A 15,376-nucleotide genomic window follows, 5' to 3' on the forward strand; every position below is an offset into this window, starting at 1 on the left:
GGCCAGTCATGTAACAGAATGGAATATCTGACAGAAAACAGGGACCAATAGGGAGCTCGTTGGGGAGGGGCGGCAACCCCTAGGCCAATCACTCTCTGCCCGGAGTGGAAGTTTCTAGGACCAGGGTGTGGGCAGAGAGTGACTGACACTGAGGTTGCCGGGGCAACAAGGGAGGGGTTGACAAAGTAACCAGGGAAACCGAGGAGGGGCCAGATGATTGACAAAAGGGGGTTGGAGCAGTTACCGAGCAACAGGGAGGAATGACAGGGCACTGGCGGGAAAGGGAGCCCAGACAGAACCATTTTAACTGAACATAGGGGGGAACTGGAACATACTAACTTAATACAGAATAACCATAAAATCATAACTTGAACTTTAAACATAATTGTAAACCGAAATGCGAAGCAACCACGCCGCAACACATCAGGGCCTGCAATGCATCTAACTCCTCTAAACCAACTTTAACTCACGTGCTTCACATTGCAGATTCTACACATTAAATGAAAAATCTACCTGTGCAACTAAACTTTTTGACGGAGAAGGAGTTAAAAAGGGCAGAAAACACCTTAGTCTATTTTATGACGCCTACTTTCATTTTCTAAGTTCAGTAATGGATGTTTCCTTTTTTCTTTCTTCATTAATCAGGAATCAACATTTTCTATCCTAATCACCTTTTATTTGTTTTGATACTGATAAGACATTTTGTTCTTCAACTTTTTTTATCTAAACCTGACATGTCAATCTTTGTACACACCCTGTTTCTATTTTGTTAGTCTTTATTTTCTTTTAACTTATACTATAAAGGTCTTGAAGTTTTTATATTGCTTTGTTACATTTCCTTTTTTGTCTCAATTGAGACAGGTGGGAAGTATGCTTTCAATATTTAATGGTGTAACCTCCACTTTCTCCCAGGTCCTATTTTTCATACAATTTATTGAATCTATTTATAAGAATCTATCTACCAGATCCCTCAGCTGGTTTGCCATCTAGCTCCTGTTATTACCACCACCTTCTTTTTAATTTTTTCCTTGCATATCATGAACTCTTTTGGTTTACTATCACATCTGGAGGTTTTCTCTCCACTTTCTGAAATACATCTATACTACATGCCAAGGGGACCTGCTCCTTTTTGCCACAGATGGTTGGATAAGTAAACTCATCTCCAGCCTCTTTTGCCTTCCTTATTACCACAGTCCTGTTTTTCTCTTTTGTAATTCCCTTTTAACCTCCAGGATCATTTTTATAGCAAGAGGTGGATTTTTATCATCACCTTACTTCAAGCCTTGTTTGAAAATTTCCTAACTAGACTAACAAGTCAATGCCTTTGGATGAATTTCCCGGATTGTCATGGCAGATAGTTTGGGGAACAGAGCTGTCAAAGATAAAAGCCCTGGCATGGATATGGCGTGTGGCTTAAGGTCTTCATCTCTTCCTGTGCTTATCCTGATGGTCACTTCTGGAAATCACTGGAAGAACCAAAGTTTTTATAAAGATGGATAAGTTGAGGCTGCTCAGGTCCAGCTGTGTGTAGCTGCCCCCAACACAGTGTCACAGTGATGTGGTGAGGAAACACAGAGTGGAGAGGGGAATGACAACTTCTTAACCAAGCTTGACTAGAAATTATCAATAAAAGAACCTTCATCAGTGCTTCAAGAGGCAGGTGTTGCCACTCCTGAGCTCTTCCTGGGATGATAACTGAAGATGTATAGAAATAACACAACCTAAAGTACAATGGAGCTGTCTTTTCCACCTGCCAAGGGTTTTACTGAGCGGCAAATGTCTTCCTTTGGACCATACCTGGAAAACAGACATAGAGCAGATTTTGGGTATACTTTTGTTTTTAGATTTAATGGTGAATATATTTCTATAATCAGGCACTGTTTAATTTTGCTATAACTTGTTCTCACATTAAAAAGGTTCCTGCATTAGTATTACCTGTGACTCATCTGATATATGATGACAATAACAGTGGGAAGGTTTTGTTGAAGCCATTAGTTTGACTGCATTTAAGTCTTGTAAATATCACTTGATCTCTTTTAGTGTAATGCTGGATGCAGCTGGAATTTTTTCAATCTGCTGAGAAACACACTCTGAATTTACAGATAACCATCAAGCTGGAAGTGTATTTTATTTCAGCAAAATTTCTTTATTTAACACAAACAGCAGGAAAGAGTTTTAAGCAGTTAGGAAAATTTAAATATGCATCATCTTTTATAGATTATTAATGTACCAATCTGATGGGAAACCACTTTGTTCTATCTTAACTCCTCTACATTTCAGTTTTCATTAGAACCTCTCTTATTATAACAATAGTATTTTTATGTTTAGTTCCTGAGATGATGTGGAGATTATGAAGTACAGACAGACACATGCAGTTTCAGTTTCTTTGTCAATTTATTTTTTTTAATCTTATTTGCATTCAAGTTGTCTTTTTTTTCAAGCATCCCTTGTACAACAGATGCCTTCTTTTATTGGATTCTATTGTGCTGTCAAGCCTGGTTTAAAATACAGTAATCTCATAGATATTTACAATTATGAATATTTTCTGAATTCACAAACATATTAAAAATGCGTAGGTAGCAAATTAGCTGAGAATCCCTACAAACTGCACTTAGAGTAAATATCCTCCTTTTAGAGAAGTAGCATGCCTTTAAAAGTCAACAGTTGTTTTGGAAGTACTTTGTCACATTTATGAAGCACTGCATCACATTTATGGCTCACAGTGTCATGATAAGTTGTCCAAAGTGCCTGTCAGCTTGCCTAACAAACTGAAAAAAATGGACAGCTCAAAAGATTACCTGAAAGAGTAACAAGCAATCTTCAGAGGTTAGCATATTTTTCCTTTTTCCATGAGACCCAAGCAGGGTCGTTAAATTTTGTATTTCTCTTGTTTAATTTTTCTTCAGTATAATTTAATGGAAATAGACTATTTTAATTTTTAACCTTGAAAAGTTATAAATAAAGGCATTTTTAAAAGTAAATAAATTTTAGGAGCATTTTTAAAGCATGCAGCTGTTCTAACACAAGAGATCCTAGTTAGATTTTTTTTTTTTAATACAAACCACAAAGAGGTCAAAGAATCCAGATTTTTTTTTTACTACCCATTCACATTTAATGCAAATTCCAGCAATATATTCACACTATTTCTTTAGGCAACTTCAGAGTGCCAGCAGGTAATTGAGTAATCTGAGCCAATGCTGCTTATGTCAGGAGCCTAAAAAAATACCCTGAGGATGATATTTAGAGCTGACTTATCCTATACTCCCGTTTCACAGCTAAGAGGAAGATGAAACTGTCAAAATGGAAAAAACAATAAGAAGAGTTCTATTAAAACTTTTTCTTCCTGAGGATTTTGTTCTTTGGGAATCCTCTAAAGGAATTTATTTTTATTTGTCCCAAACATTGTTAATGTGTACCACAGAACATAACAGGCAACAAGATGGCATTTCACAGTGTCAAGAAAACATATTCTTGGGATTATTAGTTCCCAGAATCAGGTCTCTACTTTTTATTTTGTTATTGAAAAAGAAGACTCTATCTTCAGGGTTGAAAAAGGGGTTTAATAATAGACTCCACCATTAGAAGTTAGCCAGGAGAAAATTTGTAATCTCTGTGGAGGTGCTAGCTTTGAGAATTTTGACATGTGATTTATTCCTCCTTTAGTTGGTAACATGTCAGAGCAATGATACCATCAACAATAAACCTTATTTTACGATTGCTTGCAAAGTCAAATGAAAGGATAAAAGGAGGCTTGCCTCCCAGGGCAGGAATAAGAGAGGTCACAGTTTTAGTAGCAAAGACTAACAATTTAATTTGCTGAAAAAGGGCTTCAACTTTCTAACTTTGGGCAAGGGCTTTTCTAGAGTATGGATGCTTGTGGTATGCCCCCGACAATTGCTTCATTTTCCGCTGCTATCCACCCCAAAAATGTTGTTTCTTGTTATTTGAGAATCAGTTCCTACTTTAAGACGTGGATTTTGTCTGAGGGCACTGCCTCTCCCTGGCACTCAGGCTGGCTACTTGAGGTTGCTGGGTTTTAGCATTTCTTATCGCTGTTTCACTCATCAGTTTAGGGCCCTTGTTATCAATATCTGGTTTTGTTTTTTTTTTTTTAGAAGAGAATGCAATTAAATGCTTTCTGTACAAGGCAGGTGGAGATATGACCCCCTTGTGCATGCCTGTGTGTGCCGAGCCACACGCACCAAGTTAGGGACCAGTGATTAATCTGGGGAAAACTTCCCACAGTGTTTCCTAGGAAAGGTCATTTAGCCAAATGCATGAAGAAGCAAAAGTTGCCTTTGGAGCTTTCCTAGTGCCAGCATCTTCCACAGAAGGGGTAACACAGAATGTTTTACTACAGATATGAAGTCTTTTAGGTCTGACTTGCCCGTATCAAAGACCCTGGGACAATTAGCGCTGAAGTCTGTAACTGCTCTTGGAGCGCTCTGGTGGCACTGCTCTGCCCTCTCTCCTGGCCGCTCCCGAGCCCTCCTGCTCTGTATTTACATGCACCTGTCTCCCCATTAACACCTCGTTAAGGCTCACACCTGCTGTGGTTTCACTTAAACCCGCTGCACTGCAGCCATTAACCCTGTGTGTTTCATTATGAGGCACTCGGCACAATAGGAGCACTGAGTAAGGCTCATTAATGAGTCATGCAGCCAACAAAAATTGGATTTGTTTGGGTGACTCTTTTGGTTTAAATTTCTTCACACCCCTCTTATTTAATAATTGGTTTTGCATTAAATATATTTGCAGGGACAAATACATAAGCGCAATGCATTAAATCCAGCTGAAACTGCACAGTTTTGAGACAAAATACTAATGGATAGAGTTCAACTACATATTTATAAGAGGTAAGAAAGGCAACAGTGAAAAAATACAGCTTTAGGGCATAGAAGACCTTACTACTCTTCCAAAGTTTGTCAAACATCTGCAGATTCACCAGTAAGTTGTATCATCTACCTCTTCTATTTCCAATAAATGAAGTGCATCAGTGTATGTGATTAGGCCAGGATATACATACACACCTCACCAAAAAAAGAAGTGCAAGGCAAAGCACAAAGCCCTGTAGTATCAACTGTCTGAAACAAAATCCAAAAGAAGAAATTTCATTACTATTTGTAGCAAAAGCAAACTGTCATGGGAGCAGCTAGACTGATTGATGTAAAGTTCAGAATCAAAATTGTGGCAATTTCTCCAGCAGCTGCACTGACTTTGTTTCAAAATCTTCAATTACGGTGTGGCTTGATTAGGAAAATAAACTAGATAAGCAAACATGGCAGGTGATTGCTCCCTACCTGTGTAATCAAGAAATACCACAATCCATTATTTGATCATAATTCTATGGATCTACCACAAGGAAAATGTAAGCTCTGATGCTCATTTAGCATCAAAAGTTAACCTTCCTGTTAGATAGCTAAATAAAGGTTTTAAATATGCTACTTTGATAGCACAGTAAGAGGGACCCTTGGATGGATCCATACATTTGATCAATGATTTGCTGCAAATTGCATTACAGATCAGTATTTCTTACTAAACAGCCATATGGAAGGGTAATTTGCTGTGTAATTGCTTTTCATCGCTTCTTTATCATGGACTGTTGCTTTCCTTGGTCCAATCTCTGATACTTATACCACAGAAGACACAAGAGTTCCTCTTTTAAATTTCATAGTGCTTATGTTGCTTAGTAATATGGGTCTGTGCATGTGCATAAACTTACTCTGTGGGGAAACTCAGAAGATCTCTATGTCACTTGCATTGCAATTCTAGCTGAAATTTTCATTTAAAGATGAACTTTAACATGAGGCCTGAATTTTACAGGGATCAGCTCAAAGAGATTAAAATTCCTGAAACTCCATCAATTTTAACATTTACATTTAAATGCATAAGACACCCATTTGTTACACTGTATCTTGATAGCAGTTTTTCTTTTGGAATCTTATTCTCTCATAGAAGTCTCTTTTTATTCTTACTATTCACTTGACTGGTACCAATTTTGCTGGTGATCACAGATGTTTTTGCAGAATAAAAATATAGAGAAAAGCCACCTTACTATACAGAAATGGTGGTTGTTCCTGTCCTGTCATACTTGGAATGGAGATGATAATCCTGGTAAATATTAAAAGTACTGATGTGCAGTGTAAGGTGATCCACATATAAACCAATCCATTAAATCTGGCTGTAGAGTTTACACATTTCTTCAGCAGGGAAGCCCACCAATGGGGTGTTTTTAATAGGCATTGAAAGCTACACTTTATTATTCACTGACTAGGACTGACATTGGACTTGATTCAGTAAGGAGCACTAACTGCATAAACAGATGTCAACTGCTATTTGGTCTGGTGGCCATGGAGTGGAGAAATAAATGGAAAATCTAACAAGGAGCACAGAAGTAAAGATAGGGATCTTCTTCAAATGACAGGAGGGTGAGCTTGCAAGCAAAGTGTCCAGCTTGGTATTTTTCAATGTACATCTGAAAAGAAGAAAATTGGGGGTGTATTTCTCCCTATACAGGAGAAATAGAATATTATTCATTAATATCAGTACTGTCAAACTGTTTCTGAGAAACACATCATCGTTGTTTCATATTTCATGGTCAGTATTTATTGATATTCATCAAAGAATGCTTTGCAGGCTGCCACAACTCATTAGCTACCTGGAGCAGAAATAGAGCCCACTGAAGCCAATGGGAAAGGTTCTCTTTGAGTTCTGACTAAACCTCTGGGCCTACCTACATTGGGCAACAGGGTCAGAGCCTGTTAGGCTAGCAGCAAAAATGTGCAATCCATTTACTTCTACTGGTAACTGTGTCTACATATGTTTTCTCCATCATAATCCCATACTCATATTAGTATGCAAACCTCTGCCTGACTACAGCAGCAAAGTTGGTGCCCCATGCTACTAAGCCTCTTATAAATATATGGTGAATGACAAAATCTTCCCCAAGTTGCTTAGAACTAGGCTTGCTCCTGAATGCTGATCCTTTCTTTTTCTTCCCTGATGGCAGAAAGATATCACAAACTAGGCAGAGTTTGGGGTACAATTTTATTTTCCACCTGACCCAGTGTAGCTCTTGCAGGGAGCAGCAGCCCCTCTCTTGCCTCTCTCCATCTCTCTTGTATTGGACTGAGCTGAGTGGTCTCCTGACTGCCCAGATATTCAGCCCAAATGATTGATCTAATTGCAAGTGATGGGAGGAGGGCAGGGGGAAATGAAAAGAACAGTAAAAATCACCAAGCTGGCAGTTGTATGACTTATGTTGCAGCCAATGTTATTTGACCTCACGCAAAAGGAGTGGAGGCCTGTTGGCTGGGAGAAACCAGTAGAGTGGGGTGATGCAGATCCATTCCTTTCAGGAGCCACTCACAGCTTCAGCAGAAGAGGAGGAAACTGAACCAGCAGCCTTTTATTTATGTTATGGGAGCAATATCCCTCACAGCCCTGAAAAAACATTACAAAATCAGAAAGTTTAAAGAAAGCTTTAAAATCACTCATGGTCCCAAGTCTCATACAAGGGGACCATAGTCACTGAGAATTGCAGTCTTTTATTTCACTCTTGCTCACTCCCTGAGTCTGGAAGATCATGAGTCACTTAAACACGCATTGAATTCAGCAGAAGCTAATAACAGGCATGTTATTGGGACTTAAAAGCATTGAATTCAGCAGAAGCTAATGACAGGCATGTTATTGGGACTTAAAAGCTTTAAAGCTTACTCTTAGTATGAAATACTCTACCTGTAACCAAATATACTTATCATTATTGGGAATTACGTAAATAAAATCCAAACCACCTGTCAGACAGTTTTATACTGGGGAAATAGAGTCTCAATTTAAAATGGCATTTTTGAATTTATGTAATTTAAAAAAACTATAAATTTCAGTTTTTCCGCTTTTGTCATTACAAAGCTTAAAGCCAGTTCCATGTGTGGCACCTACTTGCATTTCACTCATGGGTTTATTACAATGAACATCACTTTAAATTAAAACCTTCACATTTTCAAAGGAAAATAAATAGTTAATAGCTTCACAATTATTATTCTTTTCTACAGAATCCCATAAAAATTTCCCAATGAAAAAGCTAATAAACCAATGGCGAGACACTTACATATGCAAATACGTTTCCGTGAAAGAGTTAAAGTGCTTTATAATATAAATTTGCTTTCAGTGCCAATATAATTAGATTGTAACAAGCAAACCCCTGCAACATAACACAGTGAAAATTTGAAAATTTGATTCTCCCTGGCAAACAACCAAGTCCCTGCGTGTGCACAAACCTGACATTAATAAGCTACAAGAGATTACATGATTTAGAAAAGAAGCACTTGGTGTTACAAAATCAAATAATAGATCTCTAGGCTATAATTAGGAGAATTGGGATTCAACAATGAAGTCATAATAATGTAATTTAGCTGTAAGTAACAGAGCCATGGAGTCACATTAGGAGGTGTGATCACATCTTTCAGCAAAGCTCTGCTGTGTAGACTTATTGCTGTTCAGTTTAGTCTAGTACACAGCAACCTGTTGGCACAGAGCTCAGGCTGACAGCCTCTTGTTCTCTAGGTGCAGTATGGCAAAGTGCCACCCATGCATTTTTAATTCAGTCCTGTGACTTCTAAGTCAAAACAATAAAATTATATATACTGAGTGTAGAGTTGCCTGTGAATATTTGTATAAATTACTGCACAGTGTGGGTTTAGGGGCCATTTAAGAACAGATATATTAGAAAAAAAAAAAAAGGCAAAATAAACTGCTGAAGCACGGTGTTGGATTTCTAGTAGGCCTGATGAACATGGCCTGTTCAGCTACTTCATTCATCTATTACTGTGGTTAGGAAATTACTCCTTATCTGCAGCTTATTGCAGCTGCAGCCCCGAGTCAGTTTTTCTCTATTCCTTACAGTGGTGTGGAGGGATTGCCTGCTCAGCCCTCGGCGCAGGTGTCACACAGCCCATGGAGGCAGGTGACAAATGTCAGTGCAGGATGCCCCTCTGCAGTGCCCCAGCACCCCAAACCCAGCCCTGCAGCCTGCCAGGCACGAGGGGTGCCCGTGGCAGAGGGCCCAGCTGCAGGCAGGTGCCAGGGAAGCAGCTGATCACGCTGCTGGTGACAGGACATCAATCCCAACTCCACAAGTTTTGGGAAGGCTGCCCTTTGACTTAGGAATACATCACACCAGCAGCCCCTCTGCTCCACCTCTGCCCTGCACAGCTAAGGCCCATTATCAATTTAGGCTTATTTCAAACACTTTGACCACAACTCTTTCTTTGTCATTCATTTGTCACAACTAGTAAAACAGACATAGCACATTAATATGTTGATTTTCTCCTTTAGGAGCTGGTGTCTAGTCAGAAATGAAATCCTGCCTGTTCAGTCATTTATTAGCTGATAATTTTCTTCTCTCCATGCACACCTCCTGGTGATTATGTTCTCCTCTTGGAGCTGTCTCATCCTACCAGTCTCTCCCTGTGCCCCATACTGCTTTCCACAGGTCTCCTAGAAGGATTGGAACCAAACCCAGCTCCCTGATCTCACTCCACAACACGAGCAGAGCAATTCCAGCAGCCCAGCTCGTGTCCAGACGTGAAATTCAACTTCACTCACAAAAGACACACACAGGACTTTCGCTGCTTCTTGGCTTCTGAGGTGTTTGAATCAACACTTTTGGCTTTGGGAAGACGGATCTGGAGGGATTGATTTGGCTCTCTTTAATTGTCTAGCCTACCAAATAGTAGGGGAAACAGGCATCAACTCTGCATCCATAGTGCCAGAAAATTGAAACATGTTTGGAATAAAACTTTAAGATTTGTTGATTATTTCTTATGGTCTCACAAGCTAGGCCCACTGATCCAACACCATTCCTGTCTTTTGGAGAAATCCAAAAGCTTTTGCTTCCACTCAGTCTTTGGTGTAACATGAGCAGCCACCTGTTGCTCCTGTTAGTTCTATTTTATTTTTATTTGCAATTTCTTCCAATTACTGTTTATTTTATTAGTTCTTTATGGTTCTGCCATTTTTTGTTTTGATGACATTTTGATTTGTTTCAAACTGCCCTTTATTTTAATTTTCTTTCCCAAGCATGTTGATTTATGGCTGTTTCTTTTATTTCTTTTATACTTTAAATGATCTGTTTGTTTTATTTCCTTTATTTGCATAGCACTTACATTTCATGACCTTTTTGTTTCTGCAGCTGCTCCTGCTTCTGGACTGCTAGTGTTTTTCTCTTACTTATCCACCAGGAAACCAAATCACAATGAAGACCAGTATTAAAACACAAAATCTTTTCTGATAGGTATTTATTTTATTATTCCACGATCTTCTAAATAGGTTGTGAATTCTCAAAGTGTAGAATCTAAAAGGTGTTTTTTTTTTTAAAAAAGAAACATAATGTAGAAACTCTGTATGTTCCTATCTAAAGATCACATCTGTTCAACTTCTTTTGGGCTGATCTAACATTTTGGAAGCTCTACCAGGACCAAAGACCTTTGTAATAGAGGCAGTATGAAGAACATTCTATCTTTTAATAGTCTGTCCACAACTTTTAGCAGAATCCTCATGACTAGTGTAAAATACTAGTTAAAAATGAGTATTCTTGCAGTTAGTGAAATGTGTCATAGGAAATGTCATTTATGTTTAATCATGGATAATGAGTGTGTGCTACCTGACAGGTGCATTTGCATTTTGCATACACATGGGAAGTGTGTGTGTGTCTGTGACTGCCCCTGACTATAGGCTATGTGTGTTTATTTTTATTCACACCCACTCATACATGTTCATATAAAAATTATACCTTGGTCACCTGCATTCTTTTAGCTATGGATCTCTCTTACTTTTATTCTGCAGAAGCTCATGCTGCTTCTGATTTTTCCTAGCAAAATTATTGATATCAAGATTATTCCTGAAATGGATTAAGTCATGTAGAGTGGGAAGAAAATAACCACCTTGCTTCTTTTAAAGCTGGTGTTACTATTATTTTAACAATACTGAAGTTCTTAACGTTGTATTTAATTTAATTCTTCATTTTTATGGTGCTGTGTCACAAATTGACAGTTTGCCAGACAAAAAGGATTATGTACCAAATCACCATCTTTTATTTGCACACTAGGTTGTTTTCAGTGACCTGTTGAGTGATGCCTGCATTAACAATGTGTCTCTTGGAATGCCTCCCTGCCCCCTTAAAAAACTTCCTTATTGCGCCTTCCAACATTGGTGTTTGCACTATTGTACTTCTGGATGTGTCCAATAAAAAATGTATATATTTATACATCCACACACGCCTATAATGAGCCAAAACCAGAAGAGCCTCTGCCTCAGCTTGTTTGCACGTTATGCACATGCTAGGGAATGAAATCTGAGTGCTGCTCAAAGAGAAAGCGTGTGACTTGGCCCAAGGGCAGAAGAAAGTCCTGTGCAACAGGTTACATCATTTTACACAACTTTTGGTGAAAAATGGAGCACCTCATGTCAATGCAGGAAATATTTTAGGGTATTTATGGAATAAACTGAATGTTTTTCCTTGCTGCTTCATGCATTTACTTCAGTGTACTGCAGTACAGTAGATTGTTGTTTTCACCATAATTAATGCAGTCTTTTTCTCACCTTCCCTGATATAAGCCATCACGCACAAAAAAAAAAAAAAAGAAAAGAAAAGAAAAAAGAGAGACACTTTTATTCTTTTGTTTTTGGTAGTTTTCTTAGCTCAACTGCTCTCTTCATTTCCAGGGTTGGTATGAGAAAACTTTGAGCTAACAAGTCCTTGCCATTGAACTCATGAGGATCCTGAGAGAACAAAGACCTTAAACCTCGATGAGGACCAGCAGGAAAGGGATGTGGTCCCTGGCAGGGTGGACAAGGTGACACATTCTTAAGCTGACTTTTAGGCCTCTATTCCTGGATCCTTCTCTGCTCACTGGAGAAAAGCTAGCAGGGTGATGATGGTTCTTTGAACCCTGAGCAGGATAAGAAAAAAAAAAAAAAGGAAAACTAGAAAGGAAGGAATCAGATAAGCAATTCCCATGTTTAGAATTTACAAGATTATTGACCTCTCTTTTCACTATCCCTCTCTTTTCAGGTTCCATGTTCCACTCCTACTGGGGTATTTTTTTTTTTTTTTTTTTTTTTGTTTTGTTTTGTTTTTTTTTGTTTTTTTTTTTTGTTTTTGTTTTGTTTTTTGGATTTTTTGGTGGTTTTTTTTGGGGGGGGCTTGTTGTTTGGTTTTTGTTGTTGTTGTTTGGGTTTTTCTGTTTTTTTTTGTTGTTGTTGGTGGTGGTGTTGGTGTTTTGGGTTTTTTGGTTTTTTTAATAAGTACTCATTTGCTACACCCAAAGTCTAGAATTTTGCTTTCGGTTTAATCATCTATTTCAATTTAATCATTATCCCATTTCCCTAATATATGTGTTGAGATTTTTGATTTCTGGGAGAGGTAGTTTTTTTCAACTTTTTAAGATGAAGGTCAAAAAAGTGAAGAATTCAAGTGGACTCTTGGCCATGTCCCGGGAGGAGCAGCCGTATTCCTAAGTTACAAAAGCAGTGGTTTATTAGGTAGATATAATTTATTACAGAAAAAAACCAGCTTTTGTTTCCAGGACAGTATTTTAAAAGAAATCCATCTCCTAGCATGTTGGACCTCAGATTTTTTTTCAGTAAACTGTTAATACCAGTTTGGACAATTAACAAAGACCTTCAGTTCATCTCAGAGAGAGGTAAAATTGAACAGCAGCAGGGTATCAATATTTTTTACAATAATATTTCAATCATTGACCCTATGATGGCCCCACTAGTGCAACCCACTATTTCATTAATTAAAGCCTGAACATTTCACAGAGTTCATCACTGACACCAAGGTTTCCAGGCTGAGGTCACAGCACACAGGGCTGCCAAGTGCCTTACACCAGGGACACAGCATGAGGGCTGCTGTATTCACATAGCTCAGATTCTGATCCTAAAATCCTCATCCATGCCTCCCAAAAATGAGCTGAAAGGCTTCTTTAGATAGCATCAGTGTGGGTCAGGCCTAAGTACCTAAAGCATGAGCTTGTGTGCATTTATGCCTCTGTCAGGCTGGGTAGCTAGAAAAGATAAAACACACTTACTGCAACCCAGTTCTGCACTCCAGTCTAGGGCTCCTGCCCCAAGAACAGATCCTGAATGTGGAAAATGTCCTTATGCAAATCTCAGATTGTGTTCACTGATGTTTTGCATTTGGGTTTGTTTTTCTTTTTCAGCATAGTAAGGGTTTCAGAATAGCAGTAAGGCTGCTGTACAGCTAGCTGAACTCCTATACCATTAGGCAAATTAATTTTACATATAAATTATTTATATTTAATCTGTGATTAGTTCCCTGTATGAGCAGTGATATCACTATAGCACAAGTATTTTCCTTTTTAGAGAATTGCAGCATGATAAATAAATGAATAAAGACTTACAGAAATGTATTCCAGCACATGTGTTGAGAAGCATTCTTATCAGAAATCTTGGAAATCACAATATTCCCTATGGCCCCCTAGTCTGCATTAAAAATAACTAAAGACTGTAGTCATTTTTTTTTTTCAAAACATGAAATGCATTTTATGCAACAGTGCCTCAGATGAGACACAAACTCAACTGAGCTTACAAATATTAGACATTAGCTCTTTGCATAGCCTTGCTTCAGCTAACAGGCCCTATTGGTAGTTGTAGATGCATTGAAACTCAGTTTTTAGATTAAAATTCATGAAAGATATGTCACATTTTCACTGAAATGTCTATTGTTGGCTTTCTAGTAGTGGTGAGGGAGGAGGAAAGAGAGAAAAAATTAAGAAATGTGGTAAGTAGTACTACTCAATTTGCCTCAGAATAGCAAAAAGATTTTGAGTTCTTTTATAATCAGTTATAATTCCTCATATTGCAGTCAGTAGTGCCTGCCCTGACTCTTGATTCTTGAACACACCTCACCCTAATAAAAATGAGATAATATTTGATGATTTTGGTGGTTGCTGCCCAGTTTTGGGGTTTTTTTTTGTGTTCATGAGTCAAAATGGTTATTAGGGTGAAGATCTCTGTTTAAGACATCCACAACAGGAATAAATAGCTAAAAAGGTTAACATAACCAATCTAGTTTATGAATGGTCAGGAAGACGTTCACTTTTAGAGGTCTAGCTCTGCTGCTCTCATTCATGGTCACAAATCCACTTTGCAGCTCATTGTCATTAATATCAGAAAAGTACTGACAGTAAATAGCCACACAGGGAATAGGTAAAATTAAAACCCCAAATCTCTAAATTTCTTCTAGGTTTTTTATTAATAGCCTCAGAAATCTGCTTGAGTGTTTTTGTGTTTGCAAACAATAATAAACAGGACAAAACAATAATAAACAGGAAAAACAAGGGGTCTGTATTTGCTCATTCATAAGCATATTCTTGTCTGTTTTTCAAGCAGGGTGTGATCCCATTAACTTGTTTAGTTGATAACCTCGTATGACCCAAGAAGTCCTCACAGAATGAACCCCTGGCTATTTCTTTTCTTTCTCCTCTATGCCTGTGATTTCCTAATTCCTTCTCCAGTCGAGCTGCCTTGTCCAAAAAAAAAACAGACTGTGACAACTGTAAGCCTATTACATGCACATCTGCTTAACAAAGTATTGGAAGAGGATTGTTGATATATTTTTTTTTCTTTTTTTTTCTCTGAAGGAGAGGGCTTGGGGTCAGACTGAGGTGCTAATGATTTTTTTTTGTTTCAGAGTTTTTGTTTCTGCTTTTCTAATAAGGGCTTAACAACAGTAATTTGGAGAAAAGAATCAGTTGAAATATATAAAAAATCACAAGCAGAGGTTAGTAGGAAGAAGAATATAATTTCTGTGCAATTCAAAGCCATGCTGCAAGGCATGTTTGCTGAAGGCAATATATTTCTATCAGCAGAACCATTCCATAGTGGAAACACTCACTCTGTAGTAGTCCTGTGAAATATATGTGAAAGGATTTGAGAAATTATCTCCTATGCAAACAAACCTCATTGTCTCATTGTAAACTTGCCTACAAGTACTAGACTGGCATCCTTTAAGTAATTTTTTATTTTCTAGAAGAAAAATCCAAGGTTTGCTGGGGTTTTTTTGAACTGAAAATTAACATTTGAAAAGGATGGAATGCTCATCCTTAGACGGAAAAATGGCAGAGAGAGGTTAAGCTATAACTTCAGGTATTTCAGTTTTACTTATAGTAGTTCTTGATTCCCATAGCCAAAGTGAATTTTCTGAGCACTGGCCTGGTACTGCACAGAAAAGGTGTGAACTTTTCAGGCAAATCTCTCCATGACCGTGCTTCAAATCCAAACCAATAGAAAGAAAATTACATTCCATCCAGAAGTCACTGTGCCCTCTGTCAGGAGTGCAAAAGGATCCATT

The sequence above is a fragment of the Camarhynchus parvulus genome, chromosome 5, assembly GCF_901933205.1.
Source record: "Camarhynchus parvulus chromosome 5, STF_HiC, whole genome shotgun sequence".
Taxonomy (NCBI): domain Eukaryota; kingdom Metazoa; phylum Chordata; class Aves; order Passeriformes; family Thraupidae; genus Camarhynchus; species Camarhynchus parvulus.